Source organism: Seriola aureovittata, chromosome 14 (genome assembly GCF_021018895.1).
Source record: "Seriola aureovittata isolate HTS-2021-v1 ecotype China chromosome 14, ASM2101889v1, whole genome shotgun sequence".
Classification (NCBI taxonomy): Eukaryota; Metazoa; Chordata; class Actinopteri; order Carangiformes; family Carangidae; genus Seriola; species Seriola aureovittata.
In genome coordinates, this window is record NC_079377.1 from 16,499,782 (window position 1) to 16,520,589 (window position 20,808).

Consider the following 20,808-nt stretch of genomic DNA (forward strand, 5'->3'; position numbering starts at 1 on the left):
TCCTGTCACTTTTGGCATGTGTTCTGACGTTACGAAGTTGTGCATTTTGTCCATTACCTATTCATTAAAGATGTGACTTGAAAAGAGAGTTGCCATGGAGATGCTGCAGTTAAATCACATATCACAAAGATTTTTTTTTTTCCTGTTGATTCTTTTGCCAATTATAACTAACGTCTAGCTTTCCTGATTTCTTTAGATTTTCTTTTTCTCTCTTCTTATATCCTTTTTTAATAAGGCATCAAGGTCCACGGTATGACTTTTCCTCATGTGTAACATTTCATCTTTTTCAGACGTTCAGCATTCTGTCCAAATAACAACTGCAAAGTCCAAAACAGCCTTCAAGACATAGAGTTAAATCCCCCAGCTGGGTTAAACTAGCTAACAGTAAGTCTCCTTCCAATCTTCTGTCAGACATTGAACTTGCAATACTTCCAACTCCCTGGCAGTCTCTTTTTTCAGGCAGCCAGTTGGTTAGTGTCCCTTGGCAGCCGAGTGGTCCTTGTTCCTGTAATGGTCAGGGGCCCATCAGAGTCTGAGGGTGGTGATAAAGGTGGCTGGCTATCTCATTTCCACAGAGGACATGATAACATCCTGAGAACATTCCCATCACTCGAGGAGTTTGTTCAGCGCAGATAAGAGCTCCCCTGCTAAAGCGCTTTTGCACTGCACATGTGTGTGTTTAAATGGAGTACTTTTGAGCTGGTTAGCTGCAGTCCTGCTCAGGCCTGCCTCCCATGTTGCTGCTGTGCAGTCCGCCATCCTGGCATCGTGGCATTGAGCAGCACTGCAGAAGCATTGCCTCAGAAGATCAGACCTATCCTTGCACTAAATCACATTCCTCCATGTATTTTTCAAACCTCCGACACAGTTTGCATGCTAATTTGTGTGTAGGTGGTGAGTATAATTACATTAGGCTGGTTGTAAACAAAGACCTACAAGCAGCCGTCTGTTCAAGTATCCCTCCCGAGAGAGAGAACAAGAAAATAGTTTATAGAAGGTTGGATGAATCTATCATGCATACATTATAAGAAGAAAAACTGTCCACACTGTGTCAGTTTGTAAGAAAAGCTGTTATAGCTGTGATCAATTCACAAAATTGTTCTAAATAAGAGTAAAAAATATTGATTGATTTCATTTATGTCATTTTTCATATTTCCACAATGCCATGTTGTTCTAGCAGAATCAGTCTCATGGTGTTTTGTTATATAGTTAGATTAAGGAGAAACAATGCAGAGGCAACCTTGAGGTGACAAAAACGGACACTTCTATCCTCTGCTCAGAAACACAGGTCTTAGCTCAAGCAGTGGCTCACATTGGCTTTCCACATTTGTACAATATTACCAAGCATTTCATCACTACTTTAGAAGCTCCACCTCTTAGTTTCATCTGGTCTGCTCCTTCATAACCTCACCATCACAGCAATTTAATCTCATTAGTCAAAATGGATAAATCTATTCCAATTTACGGATCAGGAGCCGGACCACACACACCCCCGAGGATCTGCGTCTTTATGCTGTCTCTCATACTTGACCAAAAGGAGGTTGTTATTTCAGAAACCTGATGAAAAACTTGTCAACAGGTCAAGGTAGTCACATTTTGAGGTGGTCCGCTAATTGGAAGAGACAAGTGCAAATGAAACAAAGAAATGCTCCAGACAATTTACCTTAAATTCTGCTCCATTACATACCATATCTACAGTTTATATAGTCAGCCTTGGAAACTGCTTCAAACTCACATAAACATTCACACTATTCTATTTCATGCTGTAGGAGGAAGCAAAAACATCCTGAGACCTCACAACAAGTCTAATTAACTGTTTTCACACTTATTCTCCAGTCAAAGGGGTAAATCTGTCTCATTTGCATTCTATTGGAAGCATAAATATAACACACCGAAGGCATATCAGTGTCTTTTAAAGGCTACCATGACTGTGTCAGAAGCCTTAATGTAGTGGAATATAATTAGATGTGAGTGCAGTCAGAGGGGTATTGTGTGGCTTTGTTTGAATCATATTGTGCCATCTCATGTTAAAAGACAATGTGCTGCTGAACTGTATGCACAATTAGTGGAAGTGGTACATACAGTACAAAGGCAAATTTTTATAAATCTGACATTATTACTGAATGTAAATTACACTCCCATGAGCTGCTCATTACAATATCCCATATGTAGAGTGTGCTGTAAATTGTTCAATTCTGTATTAACAGGATCTTCACTTTTTAGCTGTTGATAATGATAAGTGGTAATGTGGATGTTAAATTTGCTGCACTTCCCTTTCTCAAAGAGGATGAAAGATGTGAATTGATGTGAAACGTTAATGAAAAATCACAGGTGAGGTCACTACAGAGGTAGCTTGGTTATCCATGGTGACTTAAAGTTATTCTGAATAGTAACCTATTATTTGATGGAATAAAAGATGGATGAATGGATGGATTGTATGAATAAAGATCTTCACAGTTTGTTTTGATATTAGAGAGTGCAAAGCAAAAGACCTGTGTGTTATATTACGCGTGTAGGACCAAGTAAAAGGAAATGATATGCAATAGAGTGATTTAAGCATGAGAGACTGATTCAAGGTTGCAGTGAAATATTCATTCAAATGAGGTAAAGAGTGGAGCAGCATAAGAATAACCCGTCTTTAAAGATTAACATAACCCTTGGAGGTGTTATTGTATCCCTGTAACCAAGTCAAGACTTCAGCAGGTGCAGAACAGCTCTCCCTCTCTGTGAGTTACTGCATTAAGTCCCTCAAATTTAGTAGCACAATCATGAGCCTCCCGTTCACTCTCTGGAGTAGAAGAATCGCTTTGCATTTTAAAAAGGTCAAACACTCAGATCTCTGCCAGAAGGAATTGAGGGAAGAAATAATGTCTCTCTGCAGAAATATGCAGTTGCACACTACTGATCCTCTCAAATACCCACTGTACAGTGAACAGATTAAAGGTGTGTGTGTGTGTGTTTGTGTGTGTGTGCGCTCGTGCGTGCGTGCATGTGTGTATGTGTGTTGACTGTCATCCTCTAACAACTACTGTATAAACAAAAGCAAATCATAATATCAAGCTCTAACATTGTGAACATTTTAATAATCCACAGCACTGTATTGGTTTAATAGAGCCAGATTCTTATGCCGGAGCATAAGAGAGTGTAATAAAAAAAAGTGGGACATAGTGTAAATCATATACTGCATGTATTTATGTTACTAATCAGTTTTGCTTTTAAAATGGGCAGAAAAATAAAGTGAGGTGCTTTACTAAGTGACCTACAGTAAACACAGCAGAAGGTAAGCTTATAATTAGCAAACACAGCCTTTTGTTTGATTAAATCTATAACAATAAAGCAGATTCTAAATAACACTAACATTGAAAATGACACAAAGAAGGGAATAAAAGACAATTCTGCCACATATGGCTATTGAATTTATGATAACAACATATGTAGGTTACATACTTCATTATACATGTCATTTTACATAATTAAATAATGAACTAAACCCTTAACTTAGTCAGTTATCATTAGAGTTTGGCAACTGGTTTGGTTGTATTTAAAGGGCCTTTGTGTTTGTTGTCTTATTTAAGAGGGGAAAACGAATGCCTTCATATGAAACAAGTTTTGACTTACGGATAAAATCTCACAGCAATGGCTGAAACACTTTCCTCTGCCTCTTCCTCCGCCTGTCATCTCTCCTGCCATTGCAAACATATGCCTCTGTTGGTTTCCCCTGTTGGCTGGTGTTGGTCTTTGGAGTGTTTGGGTTCATGCCCAGTAGCTACATTGTGCTAGAGACAAAATGACCACAGGGAAAGATGGGCTCAGGACAGGGCCAAGAGCCCCCAGGCCTGGGACCACACACTCAGCGTGGATGGTACAGAAGCTACAGCAAGACACAGAATAGAGGGTATGTAAATGATTTCTCTATTGCTTACGCAGATTTTCTTTGTCTTTGTGGAAAGCTTCACTCAAACACTGGAACACTGGAAGTGTTGGGAAACTATGCAGTGAGTGAAATGATGGGAAATCCAAAGATACTCTCTGCCATGCCGTGCTATATGGCTGGCACTACTGTGTGAATGAATGGAGGGTCCACAATCAGTCTGCTGCTGAGACTTGAACGAAAAACAAGGGAGAGTGTACAGTAGATTGCATGTTTTAAGTATGACATCAAGGCACAGCTGCAGTAGCTGCTATCTGCACCTGTAGCATGAAGAAGACAAACTGAGTCAACATGCCATTGAGTGCAGATTCTATCTATCTATACAAGTGGCACAATTATAGCCAGGGCTGTAGGCAGGACCATACACATATAGAGAGGTCCACTCTCAAGTACCCAAACACAACCACAGCCCCTTAGAGAATTTTGAACAGACAACAAAAAGAAATTCTGTAAAATGTTCTTGTTCATATGACATTTATTCAGTTAACTGTTCATGTGAATTCTATTTCCTCAAAGGTCTAAAAAAGGAAGAAAATATGGGTGAGAAATAGAGTAAATCCATCATTTATTCAACAATTTATTAATTGAATTACTTGCCTAAAAGTAAAAAATAAAATAAATACAAATACTGTAAAATAGCCAGTATATGTAACTTTAAAGCATAGAATGTAAATTTCCCCTTGAGATGGTTGCTCCAGTTGTGAGTGGGTTCAAGTAGAGCGCCTTAAGTGAAATAGTTCTGCTGCAAAAGTAAGAAAACCTCATTAAAAATCCCTTTGACATTTTTAATTAACTAAAAATCCAGTTGCGGAACAGAGCCTTTCTCAACAAAATGTTATGTGGTTCACTATCTAGCTGAGGATGGTATTTTTTTTTTTTTTTTTAAACTATCTATTATTGTTGTTAATTCATTATTTCTGTTTTTAAGAGCCTTTAACGAACCCCTTCATGTGCCAAGGGCTTAGCAAAGGACAAAAGTTCATAACCGAATCCAGACATTGCAGTTAGATCAGCTGTGTCAAACACAACAGAGGGGAGCGAATGCTGTAAAAGTTTTTAGACAGCTGAGATTACAGCTAAAAAGTTGAAAAAATGACTTCAGAAGAGTGATTTGGTGTCTTGTGGAAATGGATGAAACCAAGTCACAATGAAGTTAAGTACCTGCATTGCCTGTCATTTTTCATGAGAGCTGTAGTTTTTTCGGTGCTGACAAAGAAATCTTGTTTGACTTTGTGTTCATCATATCATGAAGATTTCAGTCTCTAAAGACAAGTGATGTGGTGGATGCTGATCTGTCATAGGATGTGGAGAGCGAAACCCTGACACGCTTCATTTCCTCAGAGATAGATGAAATAGATGATCAGTGAAAGGTTGCAGTTATTAAGTGGAAATTGATTTACATGTCACTAAGTTAAAAGAGGTGACACCACACAAACTAATTTTTCACATAGAGATTAGCTGTTACATAAGATTTGCACCCAGTACCTGTACCAAATGACAAATACGTTAGCTTGCTAATTAGAAGATTCGTTTATACTGAAGACAGAAAGAAGTAATGGGATATAGACACTTGATCTAAATGGTGTTTCATAAGTTTAGTTTTTAAATGATAACTTTACAAAGATAACATTGTCACACACTGTATGTCAAATTACAAAATTTCATGCTAATAACATTAGCAACCAAGTGACTGAAGGGCATCTGTTAGGTTAACTCAGCTAACGTGATTGTTTAGCTAGCTAGCTACGTTTCAGTTTGTATGTGGCTGTTGTAAGCTACACTTAAAATCTTAACCTGTGCTCTAAGCGTTTTGCCAATTTATCATTTTGAAAAACCCACTTGCATGGGATCGGCCAGGACTTCAGATTACAGAGGGAAAAAAAGAAAACATAAAATACTGATATCACGTTAACAAATCGCCTTTCTCGAAAATTCCCACTGTCCCATCTCCATCAACATCATCAACTGCAAGAAGTGTCTCGCGTGTGTGCGTGCGCGTGTGCGCGCGCGCGCGCGCGTGTGTGTGTGTGTGTGTGTGTGTGTGTGTGTGTGTGTGTGTGTAAGGGAGAAGTGGGCAAAGGCTCCGCCTCACTCAAAAAGCGAGAGAAAAAAAAGGAAAAGCAAACTGATACACACCTCTCAATTCTGGCAGGAGGAAAAGAATAGGAGTGTTTATGAAGCGTATAAGTAAACAGCAGGATAACCAGGCACACCGAGAGCCGACGCTACTTCCCCCCGTAAAAACCGACACCAACCGTTTCCCAGCGCCGGAGATTGTCCCGTTGCGTTCAGGATTAAGTTTTTATGTCATCTAAAGGTGGATCATTATCTAAATCCGAGATAACAAGCGAATTTGAAATGCGTAGCCTGCGATGCTATTTCTGGAGCCCCAAAAGCCGACGTTTGAACTCTCAGTAAACATCCAGTCGAGGTAGGATTCATGATTATTGTAAAGGTGGTGTAAAATATTTCAGTGTGTCCTCCACCGGGGTATAGTTTTGAAAGCTATACTCGCATCGCTGTCCATGTGTCCCTGCGCCATCAGCAAGGAGGGACAAGGGAGGGTGGGAGTAGACATTATCCGATACTCCACTTCATAGTGATGTGGGAATAGGCTTTATTAAGTTCCTAATGAGCTGGGCAGTTATGAGGTAATGGTGAACATATTAAAGATCCAATTAAGATCAATTATGAGTGATGTTTTGTATACATATATATATATATACATATGTATATAAATATACATATATATACATATATGTATATTTGAAATCATAAAGAATATTGACATACATGTAAAGAGTTTGATCAAAAGTTTGGTGCAAGTGTGTTTTTGTGCAGTTCGTGCAGCCTTTCTTGTTGGCACGTGAATAACCAAACAAATCCAGTTTGAACTTGTCATCTGTAGCCTACTAATTAATGAGAGCTTAATTAGTGAGCCAATCAGGCATCCATATGAGCACCTGCACATTTTGAAACAGGAGGATAATCCTTCCATTTCAGAGTTTTGACAGGCAGAGTGGGCACTGCTTCTCAAAAGGCAACTCTCTACACTCTCCCTCTTCTGTTTTTTTTTTCTTTTTCTTTTTTTCTTTTCTTTTTTTTTTTTTTACTGCATTTGGAGGCTCCAATGGAAGAAAGCTTCAAGTGGAGGAGGAGGAGGGTGGCTCCATTGTCTGGCCAGTGAAGGGGTGGGGATTGAGGCTGTATGCAGATGTGCTGCTGGCAACGGACATCTGCTCTCACCCCCCCCACCCCCCCTGGGCATTGTCACAACAGGCAGGGGAACTTAGAGTGGAGCCTGCCCGCAGAGAAAAGGCCTTTGTTAATGACATGCAGGCCGTGGCCCGCACCCTTCCAGAGGCAAATGTTTGCATCTGAAACACCTCGTTTATTAGAACATCTGATCATCTCATGCGCTCTGCTTTTAATCAGAGATTATGGAGAGTGTCTTTACCCTGAAAATATATCAGTTACCGCTGATACAGATACAGCACTTCTGAGTTTGTCACTGCTTACTGGGATTTCCTTTTTTCCAGCTCCTTCACTCACACCTGCCACAACACCCTCCCTGTTCGCCTCTCCATATCCCTCCCCTCATCTGCCGCCTTCAACTCTGCTGGGGGTTGAACTTCCTCTCACGTCTTTGTGGCCTGCATGTGTTCAGATATGAAAGCTGGCCTCCCAAGGCAAACACATCACAGGCAGCATCACAATGCACATGGCAGCTCCTATCAGGCCTTTTGATTTATCACTGAGGAGGAAAATGCCAAGAAAACGCGAAACCAACGCTTTAATATTTATGATATCATGCATTCTGCTTGTGCTTGATGGCGGCTATCAGTGTTGATTCGTATGTGTGTGTGTGTGTGTGTGTGTGTGCATGTGTTTGTATTGGAAATCAGGAGTCTCATTTGCCTCAACAGATATTCCCTGGTGGCTGGTGGAGTCGGTGTACTGTGATTATGAACATGATTTGTGCTTGTAGAGAGCACTGATGTACATGGCTGATCTGCTGTACAACATGCTTGTGTAGGGACTCATTTGTGTGTTCCTGCTGTATTATAACACTCTGGATAGCGGAGAGGCAAGCTGGGGAGCATGTGCACCGAAGCAGGAAGAGATGATGGTTTTTGAAAGCACAGGTGCTGTCTCTCACTTTGTTCACCACCCGCTAATTTGGCATGTGGTTTTCTTTGGACAGAGGATGCATGTTATGTTTATTCTGTGAGACTACTTTCTTGCATTGCTGCTATGCCATCCTGCTTTTTCTGTTGACACGATTGCTTCATAAAGGGAACGAGCTAGAAGCACAGCGACAGAAAACAAATCTGAATCATGCATTGACTGCCTGTTATGAAGTCACAGAAGCAAAGAAATTACAATTGGTTAATCATATTCTCAGAGCCTAATACTCCATTTAACACAGTAATTTGGACGCTGCTGAAATAGCTCTTGTGAACTCTTCTGAGAATTCCCATAATGGCCAGGCCACTAACGGCTTCTAAAAGTTCCCATAGGAGTTGGTGTGAGAGGATTTTACTGTCATGTGATTGTGCTATGCATTGTGGAGAGGAGGTAATGGGTGTGAAATTACACTGTGCCATCTGCAAGAGGCCCAAAATGTACAGCCTGATGTCAGTCACCCTCATGCAAAATCACAGAGCATGGAGGATTAGGGATTCATACTGCAGGTCTTTTGACACAGTGGCAATTTTCTTATGTTGAGAAATTCATAGTTTTTGCTTTTCTTTATTTGAGAGATTTGTTTAAAAAAAAAAGAAAAAAAAAGACATTCATTCAACAATGGCTAATCAGCCAGTTTAGCTAAAGGTTTCATATTCGCATGACAGAGTTTTCCAATGTGAATGATAACATTTTTGAAAGCAAAGATTTCACACTTTCCAAATTGAGAACGGTGTGCTTCAAAAGCTTTTACACTGATTAAGGAACAGGTGTATTTCAAATATTCCTTGAGCAACTGTTGTACTGTGTCTCATGCTGGCTGGTAACAGTTTTGTCTCAGAGAACAGCCGTTTTCAAATCTGCTGCGTGTTTAGAGTAACTGGTGCACTCTCCCAATTTTTCAGCACCTGTTTCTCATTTGTTATAACATGCTCTGTTGTGTCTCAGTCGTTTTTGTTTGTGGTTGTGAAGGATAGTTTTGGGAGAGTGGACGTGGACTGCACCAGGCAGCAGCAGGTGTCTGATTCTCTTCACTGATAAGGCCTGCTTAACCAGTGTGCTTAAAAGATACTGTATGCTCTGAGTCTCTCTGTGTTTGCGTGTCGGGCTGCATGCACTCCTGTCTGCCACTGATATGATATATATATACAATATGTGGAAACAGATACATCAGTTGTTTGCTCTTAAGTGCAGCCAAAGTCATTTTTCATGCTCTCACAGCTGTTTTTGCTGTGGCTTGCTCCTGCCACATTGGCATCCTACAAGCTTGTTCGTAGGATTTGCCAATTCAAAATAATGCGTTTAATAGTCACTCCCAGTTCAGCTGGCGCAGTGGCTACAAAACAAGCAAATTACAGTCCACTGCTGTATTTCAAAGCATTATGTTTTTTAATTGAGACAATCAAACATAAAATTGCAGATTCATATTCACTCATTGTTGCCAAATCTTACATATTAAATCCAAAGTGATTAACAGAACAAATTGCACTATTGTTCGTATTAGATTTTCACTATTCTGTGTATTGTTTATCGCCACTGTTGGATCATTGTGTCTCTGAGTGTTAAATGGCAGGGAGATTTGCATAGTCTTGCAGCTTGTGTAGAAAACTAAGCTCAAGCTTTGATTTTAATTCTTCAAGATCACTGGAGATTTTTCCCTTTGCTTTAAACCATTTTTGCGACACATTCTTAAAAAATACAAATAATGTATAATTTCATAATTGATCTGGTAATTTATGACTAATTGTTTAGTCTTTTGGCAGAAAATAGTGAAAAATGCGTAAATATGATATCGTTCAGACACAAGTACAGTAAAAGTTGTGTTGTTTGTACATAATTAATGAGAATACTGTTATTCACTGAAGACATTTGAACATCTCACAGTTGGAGAAGCAAAGGTGTAAATAATAAAATGAATGGCAGCTGAATTTCATGTAGCTGCTTCAGTTTTAGGGTCCTGATATTGCCGGCTCGCTCTGTCTCACTGTCGTTGTCTCGCTGGGACACTTGAATAAAGCAGAGCTACTTTTAACGTTAGTGCTAACACATGTGCTAAAAGGTCTGGTGTGAAAAAGGCCAGTCATTTAAATGACTCTAGCCTACAGTTTAGGGAGTGTGCATACAGCATGTTGAGGATGCATAAATGAACATTTTCTCTTAATTATTAATTCATTATATGATTGGAGGAAAGCTCTTGGCGGCAGTGGGGGAAAAGTGGAGGATGTTTACTGTTCCCTGTATTTATGAGCATGGGAGTTTGCTCACATCACTTGGCTGACTAATAGCCTCCCACCTGGTGTAAACCATCACACTGTGGAGTCCCTGCTCCTCCTTAATGACTGGCCATTTTCCTCCAAAGAAGTCTTAATTGCTCTCAACTGCATGCATGGACATTATGCCAGAGATAGATAGAGTGAGGAGGGGGATGAGGATGGATGAAGGGGCGTCGTTTGGAGATCTAATACGGATGTAATACACTGTCTTTCCAACATGGAAAAGTGTGTGTGTGTGTGTGTTTGCCAGCAGTAAAAAAAAAAAACCAAGAGTTGATCTTCTCCCACTCACCTCCCCTCCTTCACTTGGCATAGCAAGAGCTTTAAACACCTGCCATTAACTTTCATGCAAACCACAGAGGATTAGGAATGAATAGTGGGAACGTCTTCCAACTATGTGTGCATGTACATGTGTGCTAGCGTTTGTGTCTGCGTGTCACTTTTGCAGGAACTAGCAGAGACAAAGCACCATCTGCACGCAGCAGGCTGTCCTGACTGCCTGTTCCTCTCGCTGGGGCAGAGAAGAGGCTTTCTGTGAGCATTGTTATGAAACCGACTGCTGCTGCTGCCGATGCTGCCGTTGCCGCTACGCTGGTTGTTAATGCTGACAGCTAATAATGTCCTCCTGGATGACTGTGCCTTGCTGGAGCCAGAGAGAAGAGACAGAGACTAATGAAGAGAGGCAGGAAGTGAAGCAATGAGAAAGACAGAAACAGATAGAGAGGAAGATAGCAGTGAGGCGTGCAGCTCTCTCTGTCCGAGCTGGTGAAGTTTCCTGAAGAGGCTTACATGCACGCACAGACACGTGCACGCACGCACGCACACATACACACACACACACACACACACACACACACACACACACACACACACAGTACAAATACAGGCACATGCATTGTGTTTTATTTCCTCTCTTTTTTTTTGTTCCTTCCTTCCTACTCGCTCTCTCCTGTCTCAGCGTCTCAGGAGGGAGGTGGCATGAGGAGGAGGAGGAGGAGGAGGAGGAAGGGTTCCATTGTGTCTCGGCAGAGCCCCTATTCCAGTCCAGCTGACATAGACTTGTGTCAGGAGGATCCATCCTGCTGATGTTAGGCAAGTTGTAAACTGAAAGAGATGTCTAAAGTGCTGAAGTGAGCCCTTGCCAGTGGAGAGATGGCTCTGTTTGTTTGCCATTCTGCTGAGCACCACTTCACAGAGAAAACTTTTCTGCCTGAATCTGCTGACGGAGAGAAGGGGGGAAAATACAGTTGGAGTTGGGGTTTTGGGAGTCACTTGTGGGCACACAGAGCTTTGGCCATTGTGGGCCTGTGACATTGACATTTGGACATGGTGACGGAGAGAAAAGAGTTAAAAGCTTACTTTTTTTTCCAGCTGTCTCTTACCACACAAATTGTTTTGCCACCGCTCACAATTCTCAGAGACAGCAGTCATTGAACCTTCCAACCACATGAATATGCATGATAAGTCCGCTTTTCTTCTCTGCCCCCTGAGCTGTATTTTTTTTTTCCACCCAGAGACCTGTCGTGTTGTGTTTGATTGGCCCTGACATTTGAAAAGGTCCTTGAATAAAAAAAAAAAAAAGTTGTTTATGACAACTGGAGAACTCTCCTTGCAGCAGAGTAAAAATGGCATTTTGAAAGGAGCACAGCTCCTGCATATTTAAATGCTAATGGCTCTGTGAATGTGCGGGCTAATAGGATGTAGTGCAGTATGTACACTTTCAGTATGCAGGCACACTGTCTGAGTGCTACTTCTAATAACTGCAGAAGGTGCATCAGCTCATTTTATTAACTGATTATGTACATTTTTTTTATTTTTTTATTTATTTATTTTTAAATGATCACATTTTTTCTTTATGGCAGCAGACAGATTATCTCAACACATAAGCATGAAGAATGGGCTTATATCCCAAAAAAAACCCTGGGGGAAATCTGTTTTTGAAATTCTGGCATCTGTGGTGTATTATCGCAATGGTTATGATGCAGATAAAGTTTAACAGCTTGTTTTACAAGCTTGCTGATGCTGTGTGGCAGTGTAGGGCTGCTAGTCTTAGAGAGGGCCCCTGGGGTTCTGGCTGGGCAGCCCTGTAGTGAGGTATCAGGTCCGTGGTTTATTATGAGCTGTTTTGTTAGCAGTAGACAGCCACAAGTGCAATTTATCTCCCTGGACTTTGACCTGCTTGTTGAGTATTTGGTGTCATAGTCCTGCTTGCTCTCTAGGTTTTTACATAGTGTGGACACAGGACAACTGATGATGTCATTAGCTAAGAGTTTTTATTGAATTTGAGTCTGTTACCTCACACAGTTTATTTGTGACTTATGTCTGTGAAAAGCACTGTAGAAATAAATTAAAATAACTTACTATTAATTATTGTTATTTATGCAATTTAGCCCTTAATTGACAAAGGAAGTATGAGTTTGACATTTGTCAAAAGTCCTTGCTGATTTCTAATTCCTATGATGTCACCCTTGCATGATATGAATCTTTGACCATTAAAGCCTGGATACAGACAGTGAACATCTAGTGCATCCAGGTGTCTTTGCGTATAATGTAACACTCAGTGATGTAGTGGCAATTTGCAAGGCTAGTTTGTAAGCCTCTGTTTTTGGCGAGATAACCGCTAACATGCTTTCAAACTGGGAACATGCCGGAGCTAGCTGGTCAACATAGGTCTTCGAACTACTTTCTTGTAGTCCGTTTACTCCTACGTGGTATTTTGCCTTCAGTATTGCATATAATTTAATTCAATAAAGAGTTCTTTAGAGGGGCTATCTGTAATCTAGCCGTAGCTGTTTAGTGTGCTAACTTCAGTAGAAGAAGGAAGACGTCATAGAGACAAGAGTTTACATTGTCTTGCTGGAGGTGAGTAAAGGAATGAAGTTTGATGCTGAACTCGCAGCGTTTCTTATAGACTGGTAACTCAACAGCTGATCATGCTAACGCTGGCTATGTCGTTTTTATCGAAACTGGATTTGATGTAAAAATTTTTCATAGATTTACTTTGCCCACAGCTTGTGAAGCCACTGGCTGCGGAGATATCAAGATAGTGGTGTGGCCGTGCCCCTATGGGCAAAGATAACCCAACCTTTTTTTTTTTTTTTTTTAATGCTGTGAGATTATTTTTGCAGTTCAGGTTGAAACTGTCTACATTCCAGGCTTTCATGCATCTAGCTGCCTCTTTACTTGCATAAATACTGGCAGGAGTCCAAACAGGGAGATCTGGCAGAGATCCATGAAACCATTTGACTCCTAAACCACACCGTTAAGGGAGGGGCTGCACTTCTCTTTGATTTAAATGAGCAGTGGACATCAGCATGGTTGCTGTTACAGAGCATCAGTGCTCATATACACACACACACACACACACACACACACACACACACGCCTACACAATGTCGCACAAAAGCAGTTATCTACTTGTTGCTGTCTAGAGAGCTAAACAGGGTGAACTGTCATTCTGTTTCTCATCACTCATCTGTGGCAAAAAGTGGCATATTATCTACTTGTTGCTAGCAGTTACGGAAGTGTTGAAAAAGTGAGTGGGGAAGCTGAGCAATGGATTCTTATCACCTTAGCGATCTCCATTATGAATATGGATATTACCAATGTTTGGTGAGCCCGAGGCTAATTCTTTGATTCTGTGCTGCTGAGAAGCTCAGTGGGATGGTTGGCTTTTTAACTCGTCAGCTTGTTCGCACAAAGGCATGTTTGATTTTCACCCGTATGGAGATGTTTGATTCCTGATCCTGAACAAAAAGGATTTACTGTGGGTTAATGTTTCATTGAGCTAGAGAGAAGCCACAGACTCTCAGTCCCTCCTACTCAGTCTTCTGTGAATACTACCCTCGGGACTCTGTGTGAGGTTAGAAGTAGGTATCCCTGGGGTTTTCAGACATCTATTTTAAGGCATAATACATGTGCTGCAATATTTCACCATCTTTTTATTCTTTATGCTACATATCTGACATATCAATCAGAGACATTACTCTCTATAACATATAACATTTACTGAGCAGCACTTTGTTCTCAGACTGAAAGTGCATGCTGGTTTTTATTTATCTCTTCCAACATCTTTTGACCTAAGGTGAACATTTTTCCAGTAATGAAGTTTTGTGCCATCAGGAGATAGGGGAGTGCATTAGGACGATAAGAGAGCTACAGTTCATCGGTACTGTCATGTCAGGGATTTTTCTGATGCAATAGGGCCATAATTTACCTAGAGCCATACTGAACTCGCTGTTTAAAAAAAGCAGCATAGCTAAATGTGAACATGAGAAAAGTGAGAGGTCCTACCATCCTGTCATGCAGTCAATGTACCATGAAAAATACCGTTTGAATTCCATGCAGCAGTCACTTTGTGCTGATATTATTAATATTCCACATTTTTTATTAGTTTTGAAACCATTTCTTCTCTTCTTATGGGGTTTGTTTTTGTTTCAATCTTGTCCAGAAAGTGCCACTAGAAAAGTAGTTTTCATTTCACTGTACCCAGCAAACTGAAATGATGATGAACTTGAACAGAGGTTATATATTTTTTGGTGTTTTCAGCCTCAGGGCCAGTTTGAACTACTGAAATATTTCAACTCACAGAACATATCTTTTTGTTCCACTTTTCACCGACTTGGTCATGTCTCTTCTCCCATGCATAAACCTCATCCCTAACCCTTTTTTCTTTCTACCACTCAGCTCTCTTTCCCAGATTTTCCTCTGAATGTCAGTTATGCGTCGTAATATGTCTCTGCCCTTGTCTTTTTTTTTCTTCTTAGTTTCATCTGTGTGTGCTCTTGCTCACAGGTGGCTGAGGGATGTGCTTGCTCCTCTTTGCTGCCTGTCTGTGTTTCTTCTGTTTGCTATCTATTAAATACCAGCTGCTGTCCTTGATCAGGGAAGCATGCCACTGTATTAAACCTGTCTGATACACACATACATATACATAATAGCAGGAAAGGACTCACACACTTGCACACATAGACAGAAACACGCACACATGCACACAGTGATAAATTAGCCTTATTATAAGCAAGCTATTAATTCAACAAGGAGGCTACCACAAGCTCAGTACTCATCAGAGGTTGGCTAGAGAGACAAAACCCGCTGTCATTTAAAAGAGGTCTTTTCAGGTTGCACTGACACAAAATGTGTAGTTAGTGTACATAGCTGAAATCATAAAACCCTGTAAATGAACACTGCTTCCTGTGATGGTTTGCTGTGCGCCATCATGACTATAGCCACTACCTAATGTCTCGCTCCCCATCCTCGAGCCTTTCATGCTGGGCAGAGTTTCTCAGAGCCCCCTCCCTGGAGGCTGGATGCAGCCAGACACCCACCTTGGCCCCAGTTCCCAGCAAACACGTCTGTGTTTTTGGGTGACCGTCTGATGTGTGTGTGTGTGTGTGTGTTTGTGTGTGTGTGTGCGGGCGCGTGTGCGCATGTGTGTGTGTGCGCATGTGTGTGTGTGTGTGGGCAGAAGCATTCAGTGGTGTTCTCACAACCCAGCTGAGACTGACAGATGGAATCATTTCACACACCGACAGAAAGGCAGGATACAGGAAACCTGGGTATTTTTAATAGTCCTGGCGCTGCTGTGGTTGGTATTAATCTAGGTCAGTGGCGTTCAGCTCGCAGCGAGTCGGCCTCTGGGGCAAGCTTGGCCTTTACTTAACCCCATTTACTCAGCTACCTTACATTCTACTCACCTTATACTCAGTTTGTTGTTAAAGAACCTAACAAGATGTTTATGCCGTGCGCTGTTGGGCAGATTCCTAGTGTACCTGGTTCAGCTAACCTTTTGCAATCAGAGCACAGTGGTTCCTCCTTGCAGCCCAGATGGCTCTTACCATAGAGGCCCTTGGACCATTGATAACACACTCCAAGATGTTCAGCTTACAGCCTAGCAAGTGAAAAGCCTAGCTGAACTGGGCTAACGTGACTAGCATACTTTAGGTAACACACTGCCAGTATAGGGATGGGAATATAACCTCACAATCTTGAGTACTGACAGCTGTCGAGTCATTAAAAGTTTGCATGAAATGCTTTGCAAGGTTTTTTGTGTTGAAAATCACAACTTTGCTGAGTTTAGCCTGTGAGTCATTTATTGAGTCAAAGTACTTGTTCGGCTGCTTGTGCATGGGCTCAAATTAGGGTAAAAAAGATATTAAGCTCGTAATGTGATGTTCAGAAATAATTCAAGTTTGTGCACATGTAGAAAAGATTTAATTGTGAAAAGATTGTGAATGATACAAAACAGAAAGCAGTGTATAAAATCCGCACTCGAAGTTCCCACACTGTATCTATGACGTCTGACTGGCTTTGTGATTGGACTGTCATTGTCCATTTTTGAAAATACACATTTTTTCTAACACATATACAACCTTGAATTTCTCATGCAGATTCATTTATTGAAAAGTTGTCTGTATGTTCATATGTTATATGTGAAAACCCCCCAGTATGTTTTAAATACTAACCTTGATGGTGCAGTAGCATCGTACATGTAGGGCTACTTCATGCAAACAAGGGTTCAGGAAGCTCTCTTATAGTGATGATCACATTTCTGTATCATGATTTACATCCTCTGGAAGTGTAAAACTGTCAACCAAAGCTCATTCAAAATATGAGCATTTGCACTCACATCGTGAACTCATCTCTACAGTTAATTTGCAGTCTAATTGCTTTTACAGTTGTTGCATATGCATCAGGTGCTCAGTAGTTAATTGGTAGGAAACGACAGATCATCAAGTTCAACAATTAAAACAGGCACTTGCCAACCTCAACACACCAAAGTGTATCTAATTTGACTAAAATTATTCTGAGGGGATTTCGTGGAAATGATTTACAATTAGGTATTATGTGGAAACTAAATTTTCTGACATTGAGAAGAAGGTATTTATGGTATGTGTGCTTTTACAAACCCTCACTTTGCTCCTCAGACCCAGAAGCAGTCGTTTTTAGAGTCACTCTTCATTAGTCATGCTCTGTGTTTCTCTGAAAATCTTACATTTACTCCTGAAACGGGACTCTGGCATCTTCATTCTTCAATCAGCCATTTTTTCCAGGTTTTTAAGAGATTGGCTCTTTTCCAACACATTCATTTTTTCATTTAATTTTTTTTTTTTGTAAGAATTTCAAGGGCCATCTCCCTGATGCATAATTATTCCACAGCCCTAAAATATAATTGCTTTTTTGTCGCTCATCTTTGCTCTTTCCTTTGGGTTTCTATCGCGTTACAGTTAAATGGTTTTAAATATTTCACTCTGGAGAGGTGTAAGAAATCAGTGAGCATGAGGTTAGATATTTTGAGTAAATGGAGCTAAATTGTTTAGACTTGAGTTAAACGATAACAGACACTGTGCCTGTTTCTTGCTCTGGCCTTGTGTTAATGAGCTGGTAGCTGAGGAATGGAAAGGTACTAAAGAGCTGAGAAAGTCAAGGTGAGATGGCGAAGACGGATGCTGATTATAGTTTCACACAGTCTTTAGACATGTATCACTGGCAAGATTTGTTTTTTACATTATGAACAAAAGCTGGTACACACATGATCTTTTGGTTTGTGCAGGCTGAGATGTTGTTTACCCTTTGGATGAAGTCACGGCTACCTGGTGTTGCTCACTAATTCAGTTGTACTTGCATATTTTCAGCTCATTTTAAGTTTAGAGACAAAGACTACTCTTCATTTGGTGCAGAGCCAGAAAAAAAAAGATCTTGTTGCTCATGTTCTAGTCAGTATCATCATGTTCACACTGTTTTTTACAAATGAACCTTGAGCTGAAGCATGAAGTCATGCTGCACTTAGCTGTGCCTTATGTGTTTATTTATCTTCTCGTGTGTCACAGAGCGCTTACGAAGAAATAATTGATTAGGAAGATTATTAGTTGAGACTGCAACTCAGCCTCAATTTATGAACAATAACAAATGAATAAGGAGCTGCCAAAATAGACAAAACAGAGCCCACTGTTGTTTTATCTCTTTTTAACTGTGATCCACTGATTGTTACCACAGTTACAAAATTATATATTTTTGTATATACAGATCCCTTATAAAATAACTTGCTGGATAGCTCATGGCCAGAAGATTGATTTTAGTAGTAGGAGAGCTGTAATTATTATTTTCTTTTTCAATTAATCAGCCAATTGTTTTATTGATTAGTTGGTCTGTTTGTTAGTGTGTCATTTTATCCAACCAACCCTCCAAAACTCAAACATATCCAGCTCACAATTATAGTTAGTTATATTAGTTTTTGCTATTGCTACATAGCCAATGTTAGCATTAACAGTTGTTATTTACTAGTCTAGTAGAAACGTTCAGCATCAAACATGATTCTTTCACTCACCAAAAGCTGTCTTCAGCAGTGGAAAGCAACACCAATGTTAACTTCTCTTCCTCTACTGAAGTAACCAGCTAGTCCTGGCCCGTCTTGCCATTTTCCAATAGCGACTCACTGTAGTTTCCAATCTGCCCTGAAGGTGTAGCGCTGCTCAGAGGGAGTATTATAACCTCTTGTCTTATAAACACAATGATGGCTGAAGCTGTTGTTGAGCAACAATCACCACCAATCGCTCCTGGCAAGAAATCATGTTTGGTGGCAGAGAAAACTTACCCCTTAAAAAATGAAGCAATAAATTATCAAAAAAGTTGCCATAAATTTTCTAAAAACTGACTTATTGGTTTATCTATTAAGTAAAACTGCAGTTTGTCTGAATGGAACCAAACAAGTTACATGTGAAAGCACCCAGAGTTTCTAGAATATGATAAATGTCTGTATGTCTTGATTTGAAAAATATCCCATTAAAAAATCAAATGGGCCCCACAGTTTTATACATTAGTTAAGGGGAAGAAGCAGTCGGGTGTTACCTCATGTCAGCAAACCAACCTCATGTACATCCCACTTAGCAGTGAGCATCATGAGCCGTCCTTAATTTGCATTCATTATCATGTCTAGCACTCATCACCAGGGAGATTGGTCTCATCCACCAGTTCCAGGGAGACCTTGAAAAGAAGTTGGTCCAATTCTCATAAGTGTATTGTTCATATATGAAAGATTTGTGTGTGTGTGTGTGTGTGTGTGTGTGTGTGTGTGTGCGTGTGTGTGTGTGTCTGTGTGTTTGTGTGTGTGTGTGTAGTTGAGCTCTCAGTACTGGTCTTTGTTCCTCAGAGAAAAAGATCTGATGTTGAATGTCAACAGGAAAGTGGAAAAGACAGATTTATTACCACAATAAAAGCATCTTAGACACACCATTTTACCTGTCAGCTTAAGTGCCACTGGTTCTGGTGTGATTGCTTGTTTGTGTACACTGTGTGTTGAGATTAGTAAATACTGTATGTTTTCAGTATCTAGCCTGTCGGGTAAAGGAAAAAAATTTCAGGAGAATATTTAGAGACAAGTTTACGATGCTTTTTTAATTTAATTCGCACGTGGACTCTTCGAATCGTTGGAAGACTTCAGTACTCTGTGTTGTGTAGTGGTGTTGTGAACAAAAATAAATTGCCAATTATACCAGTGGAGATTTTATGCCAGACTTTGTTTTAGTTCATTAGATGTAAGGAGCTGGAGAGAGGAGGAATGCAGGCCACGCCGAACGCCTCAACGGGTTAGGCTAACAGGCTGCCGTGCACAATAATGTCACCATTATGCGTTTCCTGGGTGACTTAAACGAATAGGCATTATTACAAAATTGTGCATTAGCCCAAGTCAGCAGTTAGTACTGCTGCAGTCTCATTTCGTTTAGAGTTGAGGGGAGAGAAAGATGGAGAGAGTGTGAGAGGAGGAGGGAGGTAGGGAGAGAGCGAGGGAGATGGGAAAATGGTTCAGAGAAAAAGGCGATGTAAAGGAGAAATGGGGAATGAAAAGGACGCTCTCTGCCAGAGGCTGACAGGACATTCAAAAGGAGGTTAAAGGATACATGGAGAGGCGCAGATGGACTGACAGACTTGGGGGATCGTGACGATGATGGAGAGGTAGAAAGAGGAGAGCTGTAATTATCAGTAACTGGTGTATTTAGACAAGGAGGGCTGGAGGAAGAAAGAGGCTGGCAGGGAGGAGGAAAGTGTAAATCAACGGTCTGAGCGACAGCTTTACGTGCCCCTTGGAGCCCCAACTATCAGATTAATGAGAGAAGAGAAACCTTAACCACCTTCTCTTCTCTGCTGCTTCCTTTTCTGCTATCCTGCACTTTCAGGAGCATAAATCACAGACTCTTAAGCAGTCACTTTAGGTAGCTGCTACACAATTCTTCCTCAAAATGTTGACTAAAATATCCCTGTCCAATCATGTGCAGCACTAATGAGATTTCACTGCAGCTACTGTCCATCGAAACGGCATCTCTTACAAGTAGTCCTGGTTTCGAAACTACATTCATTCCAGTTGTTAGAGGAGTAAGTCAGCATTATGAGAAATCTGCTTATTTACTTTCTTGCCAAGAGTTA

The 20,808-nt window shown here is 40.6% G+C and overlaps 1 protein-coding gene across 3 annotated transcripts in view; it reads left to right on the forward strand.

Annotated features, from left to right (window-relative positions):
- The first annotated feature begins 6,028 nt into the window (after nucleotides 1-6,028).
- The window catches only part of ctbp2a (C-terminal binding protein 2a), a 64,307-nt gene continuing 49,527 nt past the window's right edge, over nucleotides 6,029-20,808 (forward strand). For all 3 annotated transcript variants that reach the window (XR_008829581.1, XM_056395747.1, XM_056395751.1), the window contains exon 1: nucleotides 6,029-6,362. The gene's annotated coding sequence lies outside the window, so the exon portion shown is untranslated. The remainder of the gene's footprint in view (nucleotides 6,363-20,808) is intronic.